This window comes from Lolium perenne, chromosome 6 (assembly GCF_019359855.2).
Source record: "Lolium perenne isolate Kyuss_39 chromosome 6, Kyuss_2.0, whole genome shotgun sequence".
NCBI classification, from domain to species: domain Eukaryota; kingdom Viridiplantae; phylum Streptophyta; class Magnoliopsida; order Poales; family Poaceae; genus Lolium; species Lolium perenne.
Window position 1 is genome coordinate 20,885,101 of NC_067249.2, and position 11,331 is coordinate 20,896,431.

The following is an 11,331-nucleotide window of genomic DNA, read 5'->3' on the forward strand; positions in this document are numbered from 1 at the left end:
TCCGCTGAGCTTCGGAGGGGGTTTTTCGTCGACATGCACTCGAGCTTCTTCAACACTAGAGGTACTTGATGCATCGAGTTCTGTTTTACATGATTCTGTTTTACATGATTTCTGTTTTACATGATTCTATTTTAGATGAGTTCTATTTTAGATGATTTCTGTTTTAGATGATTCTGTTTTAGATGAGTTCTGTTTTAGATGAATTCTGTTTACATGATTTCTGTTTTAGATGAATTTTGTTTTAGATGAAATCTGTTTAGATGAGTCTGTTTTAGATGAATTCTGTTTAGATGATTTTTGTTTTAGATTAGTTCTGTTTTAGATGAAATCTGTTTAGATGAGTTCTGTTTTAGATGAATTCTGTTTAGATGATTTCTGTTTTAGATTAGTTCTGTTTTAGATGAGTTCTGTTTAGATGATTTCTGTTTTCGATGATTTCTGTTTAGATGATTTCTGTTTTCGATGATTTATGTTTAGATGACTTCTGTTTTATATGATTCTGGTAGTAATTTGTTGAGAGGTGTATGTACTGTTAACATCAAGTTCATGTACATGTAGATATACGTACAACACCCCAAGCAGAAAATATTGAACAAGGTTCTGGCCGGGACACAGGGATCAATTTGAGTATGTTTCCTACATTTTATTGTTGTCAAAGTAATCGTATATTTCAGAGGTGTATGTACTGTTTTAATCTTATGTTTCTGTTTGTAGATGAACCAGCTAGTGATAGTGCATTGCCTCAAGGGTACCATGGAGTTGGGTACAACCCTAACTTCGAGAACGCAGATGAGTACCCTCCAAGCCAAACACCGGTTCAAGCAAATCCTCGCAAGATCATAGATTTGAGTAAGCCTACGGCATAGGATTGTGTATTTTTTCTGCCGCGGCAGAGATTTTTCTAACTTGCACTACTTTTTTGTTCTGTTTTATGTGTGTAGATGATCTAGCAAATAAGCGTACAAGAAAGTTTTACAGCACGGAAGAAAAACGACAAATTTACCAATGGATCCAGCAACGTAATGGAACCTCCAGAAAAATGAAACGTGGCGTGACGGCTGAAGTTGCAATCTTGGCTAAGTGTCCACGAAGGGTAGTCACAAGAATTTGGAGGCAGGGAATAAATGGAGGTGGCATAAATAGTGTCAAGTGTGGAAAGATCGGGAAGGTTGGTAGAAAGAAGAACATATTGGACATAGAAGCAATGGAAGCTATCCCAGCAACCGAACGCACCACTATACATCAACTTGCAGAAGCTATGAACATGCCAAAGTCTACTGTTTTCCTAAGGTAGTACACAATTTCTGAACGCACCACATATACTTGTCAGTTACAAAATACTTAGTTCATTCATACGTTTGTGCAGGTTAAAAGAGAAGGAAATAAGAAGAGTCACAAGCGATGTGAAGCCCATGTTGGGAGAAGAAAACGAGAAGCAACGTTTGTTGTATGCTCTCCATCAAGTTGAGCCTTGTACTTTGTTTGATGATGAACCCACAATGAAGGGTGGATTCAATGTTGCACATTATGATGAGAAGTGGTTCTACAGAATTAGGAGGAATGAAAATGTATATTTAAGCAAAAGGGAGGAAGCCCCAAAAAGAGCGACAAAGAACAAGAATTATATCGAGAAAATAATGTTTGTTTCTGTAATTGCTAGACCAAGATATGATGCGGAAGGTAATTGCACTTTTGATGGGAAGATAGGCGTTTGGGCGTATGTTGAATGGGTTCAAGCACAAAAGAGAAGTGCTAATAGGTATGTGCATTTTACAACACAAAAGGAGTACTGTAGCTTATTCATGTTTATGTTTGGCTTGCACTAAAGGGACATTCTATTTTTTCTAACAGGAAGAGGGGAGATTGGGAGCTCAAGCCGTGCACTGAAGTTGACAAGGCCAAAAGTAGAGAGTACCTTGTTAAATTCATTCTTCCTGCGATCAAGGCAAAGTGGCCGGCTAGTGACAGGCACAAACCGATCTACATTCAACAATACAATGCTAGAACTCATATTCAGCCCGATGATCCAATATTTGTTAGTGAGGCTGCACGTGGAGGTTGGGACATTCGGATGGTTTATCAACCTCCTAACTCACCGGACTGCAATATTTTGGATCTTGGTTGGTTTGCTTCTATTCAATCTATGTTTCAAAAGAAAATACCAAAAACTCTCGTAGAAATAGTGCATAAAGTTAATCAATCGTTAGCGGAATATCCACATCAAAAGCTCAATAGGTATGTGGCAGTACACAATTTTCTACACATACGTTTTTTATTAAGGTGACATTGACATGTTTGAATCATGTTGTACTAGGATTTTCTTGAGCCACCAAGCATGCATGAGGGAGATTATAAAGAAGAAGGGATCAATCCATTATGATGTACCTCACTTGAAGAAGCAAGTTCTTGAGAGACAAGGAAAGTTGCCAATCCGATTGAAAATAGAGAAGCAGCTTATAGAAGATGCACTTGCGTGGCTTCACGCGAACTAAGCTAATCCTATTGTCGTACAAGCCAATGTTTAGATTTTATTACTCCCATTGTCGTACAAGTCAATGTTTAGATTTTAGTATGCATCTTGACAATATATGCATCTCTATAGAACCAAGATAAGCTCATAATAAAATCATATAAAACCATATTCGTACTCACTTTCTTACATAAACTTGAAGCATATAAAACCATTACAACTCACTATATTTTCATCGTCCGGCGAATCTAAACTTGACTATCCGGCACATCGTGCACTTTCTTTTTGTTCTCGAGATAGATAGATGGGCTGCGACGGCACCTTATGCATACCCCTTCTTTGTTTATCGCCACCGTAGTCGCACAATCTTTGCACCAAAAATTGTCACAGAGGCAAGGATTTCCGCAAGACTCGCAAGAATGCAAATCTGTTGGTACCGGGAGCCTACATCCTAAGCAAAGGAATATGGAAGGCTCACCGCTAACGCCACACTTGAGGCACAAAGCCGGATGAATGCACACCTCGCAAGTTGAGGTAGGGTTGGAGTAGGTTCTGATGAAGCCGGATGAATCCACATCTTGCGCGAAGTTAGTAGTGCGGATGTACCTTGGAGTAGCTGAAATCCTTGCCTCTGTAGCTCCGACATTGGTTGCACGATCCACTCTCTGAAAAAGATCTTGGATATTTGTATGAACCCTCTCAAATTCATCCTCTAGTTCTTGCACCTGGCCTTGTGTGACCTCCACATCATCATCGACAATCTCCACCTCGCCGTGTACGCCATCCACCTCGCCATGGACGCCATCTTTCTCTTGCACCACCTCCACGCCAGGATCCTTGAGCACGCCTTGCACCTCCTCCATGGCAGGAACCTCCACGGTTTGTGTGTCACATGGACTCCATTGTGTGGGGTTTTATACCCAGCTATGTACACTTGTGAATGCAAACAGCTGAAAAGGGAGCCGAAAAAACAGAGGGAGAGGAGGCCTCGCATGCACTCATGTTTACACTTGCATGCAATCATGTTCAGACTTGCATGTGGAAGCCCATGCGGAGCAAAAAACAGAAACGTATTCCCACTTGCCCATGCGGAGTAATAGGAGAATTAAGGGAGAGGGAGGGAGGAAGGTGCGGTGGAGAAGATTTTCACACGACCATGCATGCACAAGCTGTTCACACGGAGAGATTGAAGCAAGCTGTTCACACAGAAAGAAACGTCTCGGGACAGAATTAAGGGATAGAGAGAGGAAACCGTGCGGTGGTGGAGGAGATTAGCCATAATTAGGCCCAGTGATTTAGGAGCAATTAATTCTAACATGCCTTTTGGAGGTGGAGTTTCTGGACAAATAGATTTCCACTAGAGGCCTAGTTATCCTGGACGGAGGGAGTATAATATATCTTTGTGTTTATGATAAATGTTTGCATACCATGCTATAATTGTATTAACCGAAACATTGATACATGTGTGTTATGTAAACAACAAGGAGTCCCTAGTAAGCCTCTTGTATAACTAGCTTGTTGATTAATAGATGATCATGGTTTCGTGATCATGAACATTGGATGTTATTAATAACAAGGTTATGTCATTAGATGAATGATATAATGGACACACACCCAAATAAGCGTAGCATAAGATCACGTCATTAAGTTCAACTTGCTATTAGCTTCTGATACATAGTTACCTAGTCCTTCGACCATGAGATCATGTAAATCACTTATACCAGAAGGGTACTTTGGTTACATCAAATGCCACTGCATAAATGGGTGGTTATAAAGATGGGATTAAGTATTCGGAAAGTGTGAGTTGAGGCATATGGATCAAGAGTGGGATTTGTCCATCCCGATGACGGATAGATATACTCTGGGCCCTCTCGGTGGAATGTCGTCTGATTAGCTTGGAAGCATGTGAATGGTTCACAAGAGATGATATGCCATGGTACGAGTAAAGAGTACTTGTCGGTGACGAGGTTGAACAAGGTATCGTGATACCGATGATCGAACCTCGGACAAGTAAAATATCGCGTGACAAAAGGAATCGGTATCGTATGTAAATGGTTCTTTCGATCATGAAGTCATCGTTGAATATGTCGGAGCTATTATGGATCTCCAGGTCCCGCTATTAGTTATTGATCGGAGAAGAGTCTCGATCATGTCCGCATAGTTCTCGAACCGTAGGGTGACACACTTAAGGTTTGATGTCGTTTTAAGTAGATATGGAATATGGAATGGAGCTCGAATGTTGTTTGGAGTCTCGGATGGGATCCAAGACATCACGAGGAGGTTTGGAATGGTCCGGAGAATAAGATTCATATATGGGAAGTCATTTTCCGGGGTTCGGAAAAAATCCGATGTTTTGACCGGAGCTTCTAGAAGGTTTTGGAAGCACCGGAATAGTCCGGAATATTGTGGAAGGTTCCGGAAGTGTCCGGGACGACCCGGGCTGTCTAAGGAAGTCCGGAGGGTTCCATAATAGGTGTATCCATGTTTTCCTTAAGGGTTAAGAAGTTTCTCCTAAGGCAGATTCGGATTTGGCAAAAGTGTCCTAGTTCTAGTAGGTTTCGGCTGACAGAAACCTACCGAAACTCTCCCAAACTTTGGGGGCAGGTCTTGGACGACCCAAGGACCTTTTCCACCTATAAAAGGAGGGCAAGGGGAGCCCCAAGAGGTGCACCAGTCGCAGCCCTTGCCCCCTCTCCCCAAACCCTAGCCTCCACTTCCTCCTCCTCCCTCTTGCACGGCTACGGCGAAGCCCTACCGGAGATCTCCACCACCACCGCCACCACGCCGTCGTGCTAGCGGGATTCCGAGGAGGATCTACTACATCCTCTGCCCGCTGGAACGGGGAGAAGGACATCGTCATCAACACCGAACGTGTGACCGAGTACGGAGGTGTTGCCCGACTGTGGCACCGTCAAGATCTTCTACGCGCTTTTGAAAGCGGCAAGTGATCGACTACAGCAAAAACGAGATCTAATCTCGTAGGCTTTGGAAATCTTCGAGGGTTAGTCTCATGATCTTCTTGTTGCTACCATCTTCTAGATTGGATCTTGGCTTGTTATTCGTTCTTGCGGTAGGAAATTTTTTGTTTTCTATGCTACGAATCCCACCAGTGGTATCAGAGCTGTGTCTATGCATAGATTGGTTGCACGAGTAGAACACAATGGTTTTATGGGCGTTGATGCTTTTGTTGTTTTTAGTTAGAATACTTTGCATCATGCGGGATGGTGGGATGAAGCGGCCTGGGCTAACTTTACATGACCGCGTTCATGAGACTTGCTCCACGCTCGACATGCAACTTGTATTGCATAAGTGGCTTTGCGGGTGTCTGTCTCTCTCACCATAGTGAAGATTCAATCTACTCTTTCTATTGACAACACTAGTATCACCGTTGTGGTTCATGTTCGTAGGTAGATTGGATCTTACTCGAAAACCCTAAACCACGTAAAATATGCAAACCAAATTAGAGGCGTCTAACTTGTTTTTGCAGGGTTTGGTGATGTGATATGGCCATGATGTGATGATGAATATGTATGAGATGATCATTATTGTATTGTGGCAACCGGCAGGAGCCTTATGGTTGTCTTTATATTTCATGTAGTAGTATTATTTCAAAGTAGTTGTAATAGTTGCTACATGTGGTAAACAACCATGAAGACGGTGCCATGGACCTTGACGCTACACCGACGATGATGGAGATCATGCCCGTTGATGATGGAGATCATGTCCGTGATTTGGAGATGAAGATCAAAGGAGCAAAGACTAAAGGGTCATATCATATCACATATGAATTGCATGTGATGTTAATCCTTTATGCATCTTATTTTGCTTAGATCGCGACGGTAGCATTATAAGATGATCCCTCACTTTAATATCAAGATAATAAAGTGTTCTCCCCTCGTATGCACCGTTGCTACAGTTCGTCGTTTTGAAGCATCTCGTGATGATCGGATGTGATAGATTCTACGTTCACATACGACGGGTGTAAGCCATGTTGCACACGCGGAAATACTTGGGTTTGCTTGACGAGCCTAGCATGTACATACATGGCCTCGGAACACAGGAAACCGAAAGGTTGAACACGAGTCATATGGATGATATGATCAACTTGTTGATGTTCACCATTGAAGGTACATCATCTCACGTGATGATCGGTCTTGGTGTAGTGGATATGGATCGTGTACCACTAAACAACTATGAAGGATGTTGTATTAAGTGGGAGTTCATTAGTAATTAGATTAAAACATGAACTAATTATCATGAACATAGTCTGAATAGTATTTTGAATTAAATTTTTAGAATTGGCATCTGTTATCTACCATGCGCAAGTCTTGTAATTGAGATAGAAATACTGTTAAGTCTGACAAGAAACTTTACGGACTGGTACCGTATTGTTAAAGAATCAAGAAATGATTAAGTCCTATTGCAAACTTTTAGTAAACCTCACATTGCTGATTCAAAGAACAATGGTTTCAATTAGTACCTAGAATCATCTTGTCTCCGTGAAACTTGAAGTTCAAATATGTTTGAAAAGTAAGGAGCTGAAAATTTTGTTTTCAGAAATAAGCAAGGTATGAGATATATGTGATATCTAAGACCTTATTGCAAGGTGATAGAATATAATTTGGTGAGACTACATAAACTCATAAGTTTTATGACAATGTATGAAGGTTGAAGACGCCAGGCGTCTCAATCCTCCAACTAGTTGGTCACTAACGATATTCGCATATCCATGAAGTGATCGTCCTTAGTATGCACCGTTGCTAAGACTCGTCGTTTCGAAGCATCACGTGATGATCAGGTGTTATAGATTCTACGTGTGCATACAACGGGTGCAAGCCAGATTTGCACATGCGAATACTAAGGTTAAACTTTACAAGCCTAGCATGTACATACATGGTATCGGAAAGTCGTCATGATTTGATGGATAAAAATTATGAGTGAAATTGTTCATCACATTAAAAGGTTACTAATAGTGAAATCCGGAACGCTTGTCATATGATGATCAACTTCAAAGTAAGAACCTCAAGGTTATTGGTATTTGACCAACAAACCAAGAAGTTATTGATCTTGAAGTGTTTTTCTAAGAATGAGGAAAGCTAAAAGAGAAACTACAAAAGATTATTGGCAGAAAGAAAGAAAAGACTAGAAAGTCTAGCTTGGGTGTATATAGATGATATACATGTTATGAATGTATTCCTAGTTTGGTCACACAATGAAATTCTTGGGTATTTATACCATATTGGTTGGTATGAAGTGTCATACAAAACAACGCAATACAAGAATACAATGGCCTAAGTGACTGACAAGGAATATGATAGGAATGCACGTCCGGAACAAAAATAAAGTGTTATTATGTTCGTCGTTGGCATTCTATCTAGCCCTTCAGATTTATAATAAAGAACTTCATAATTGTTTTGTTCTGGTCAAATGAAAACAATGAGTTGTTCAAATTTTGACAGTATTCCATGTACGATGGATAAGTTATTATAAATCTTTATGGTGAAACACACATGCATAACACTGACGCTAAAATGCCATAAGGCAAATGATTTTAATTCCACTTATCTGTGGAACCGCCATTTAGGTCATATTAGAAAGGAACGCATGAAGGAACTCCATGCAAATGGATTTTTGGAGTCATTCGATTTTTGAATCGTATGGCGCTTGCAAATCTTTTCTAAAGAGAATGACTGAAATACCGTTCATAGGCCAAGAGTTGAATGGGCAACTAACTTAGTGGAAACATACATGATGATGTATGTGGTTCACTGGGCATAGTTGTGTGCGGGAGATTCTTCTACTTCATGAAAACTTCCAACAATGAATTGAGTATATATATGTGGATATATTCGACAAGGAAGAAGTTTGAAACATTTGAATGGATTCAAATAAATTTCAGCATGAAGTGGAAATCATCGTAATAGAAAAGTCAAATATCTATGATTGGATCATGGTGGAAATATTTGAATTACGAGTTTTAGCGAACATCTAAGAGAGTTATGAAATTGTTCTACAACTCACGTTTCTTGGAGTATCATAGTGATGATGTAGTATCCAAGAGACGTATCCAAACCTTGTTGGATTAATGATGAAATAAAATAAAATGACGCCATTATATTTTTGTGGATTATGCTTTAGAGACTACCGCTTTTACACTGAATAGAGCATCATCATGATCCGTTGAAATGACACCATACAAGTTATGGCATGGGTATAAACCCTAATAGTCATTTCTTAAATTTTGGTATAAGTAAATAAGTTTACAACCAAAACCGGATGAATGTCTTTGTTGTTATCCCAGAATTGGGAATTCTTTCCACTATGAAGTAAAAGACAAAAGTGTTTGTTAATGTTACTTGCTTATTCCCAAGAGATTGTTTTCTAGCGAAGTATTTGAGTGGGAGGACAATAGTACTTGATAAGGTTTATGAACCTGAGCATAATGATCAGAGTAGCGCAGCATCGGAAATGGTTCCGGAAGCGGCCACGACAATCATGGCTCCCATGACTACAAAGTGTTTTAGCCATGGAGATCGAAGTACGTATTGAACCTTGTAGGTATGGTTTACTTTGTGATCAAATAAATGATTTGTGGACAAAGGATTGATTTTGAACAATGATAAACCAACTACATACAAAGATGTTATCATGGGCCCTGACTCCGTTAAAATGGCTATGCGCCATGAAGTCCAAGATAGGTGAATACTTTTTGAAAGTGAATTGATCTATAAAATTGATGGACTTGGATGGAATATCCTTGAAGAAGCTCGACTTGTCGAAAAGTTGTTTACGACAAAGTTCAAAGAGTTGACTACGATAAGATTAGATCTTCCATAGCAATGCTTGTAGTCTATGTGGATTATTTTAGTAATCGCTACATATTTCTTTTATGAGATATGATAGTAGGATGGCAGAAATACATTCCTTACCAGAAGTATGTATGAAGGATGTATACTAGATACAAACCAAAGAGTTTTGCTAGTCCGTGAAATACTAGATAAGTATACAAACTTCAATTGGATGAAGTGAGTATCGCGGAGTTGGAATCTTCACCGGATGAAATAGTCAAAGAGTTTTTGATTTCATCAGAAACGATGAAGATGCTTGAATTTGCAAGAAATTAAGTGGGAGCGTTGAGACATATTTATAATACTTTATGTATATGACATATCGTTGATTATAAATGATGTAATTATATACTTGATGTGAATAAAAGGTTTCATTGAGAATTAACTTCAATGAAAGAATATGGACTGAAACATATTTAGTGTCAAGATCTATGAAGATAGATTGAAACACATAATAAGTTTAAGTGAAAGTACATAGAATGAATATTGAAGTAGTTCAATATAAAAATATTAAGAAGGTGTTCTTTTCCATGTGAAGGTTTAACAAGACTTGAGTGTATTTGACACTCAATGAGTAAAAACACATGAGTGATTATAGATCACGAATAATATGTACACAATCAGATGTCCTGTGCTCTAAAGTGTTATGAGCATGTACCAGAATGATTCATGTGATGATCATTGGACGACAGTAAGAATATCCTTGAGTACTTTAGAAGAACCAAGGATATATATATATAGTTTGTATGGGGTAATGACAAACAAATCGTTGTAAAGTGTTGCACCGATATTAGTTTGGTCACATATAAAAATGAATTTCAAATCTCAATTAGGCTAAGTGTTGTTTAAAAGGTAGCACAATGCTAGATTTAGAAGATGTCTAAATATTTTGACGGATTCTACAAACGAAGGCAGAGTATGTCATTGTTTTGACAATGACTGAGGATGTTTAAGTCGAGGAGTTCTTTGAGAACTTGGTGTAGTTCCGATAGTGTCAGAACTTTGAAGATATATTGTGTGTGACAATATTAGTGACATATTTCAGACCGCGGAATTAAGGTTCCACCAGAAGACCGAACATATACGACTAATGCCGACTCATTTGGAAAATGAGTGATGCGTTGGGACGCAAATGAATTGCAAAATACATACGTTTCTGAGCGTGTCAGATCCGTTGACTAAAACCTCTCCAGTGAGCAAAACATGATAAAGCATCAGAAGGCCAGGGTGTTATATCTTTACAAATGTAAACTAGATTATTGACTCTAGTGCAAGTGGGAGACTGTTGGAGATATGCTCAAGAGGCAATAATAAAATGGTTATTATAATATATCTTTGTGTTTATGATAAATTTTTGCATACCATGCTATAATTGTATTAACCGAAACATTGATACATGTGTGTTATGTAAACAACAAGGAGTCCCTAGTAAGCCTCTTGTATAACTAGCTTGTTGATTAATAGATGATCATGGTTTCGTGATCATGAACATTGGATGTTATTAATAACAAGGTTATGTCATTAGATGAATGATATAATGGACACACACCCAAATAAGCGTAGCATAAGATCACGTCATTAAGTTCAACTTGCTATTAGCTTCTGATACATAGTTACCTAGTCCTTCGACCATGAGATCATGTAAATCACTTATACCGGAAGGGTACTTTGGTTACATCAAACGCCACTGCGTAAATGGGTGGTTATAAAGATGGGATTAAGTATTCGGAAGGTGTGAGTTGAGGCATATGGATCAAGAGTGGGATTTGTCCATCCCGATGACGGATAGATATACTCTGGGCCCTCTCGGTGGAATGTCGTCTGATTAGCTTGCAAGCATGTGAATGGTTCACAAGAGATGATATGCCACGGTACGAGTAAAGAGTACTTGTCGGTGACGAGGTTGAACAAGGTATCGTGATACCGATGATCGAACCTCGGACAAGTAAAATATCGCGTGACAAAAGGAATCGGTATCGTATGTAAATGGTTCTTTCGATCACGAAGTCATCG

General features: G+C 39.3%; 1 long non-coding RNA gene across 1 annotated transcript; it reads left to right on the forward strand.

The window, feature by feature from the left end:
• Positions 1-515: 515 nt before the first annotated feature.
• Positions 516-2,500, forward strand: LOC127309773 (uncharacterized). The gene is made up of 4 exons (XR_011747766.1): positions 516-849; positions 942-1,759; positions 1,852-2,235; positions 2,315-2,500. It is a non-coding gene; the product is annotated as an uncharacterized lncRNA (long non-coding RNA).
• Positions 2,501-11,331: the final 8,831 nt, after the last annotated feature.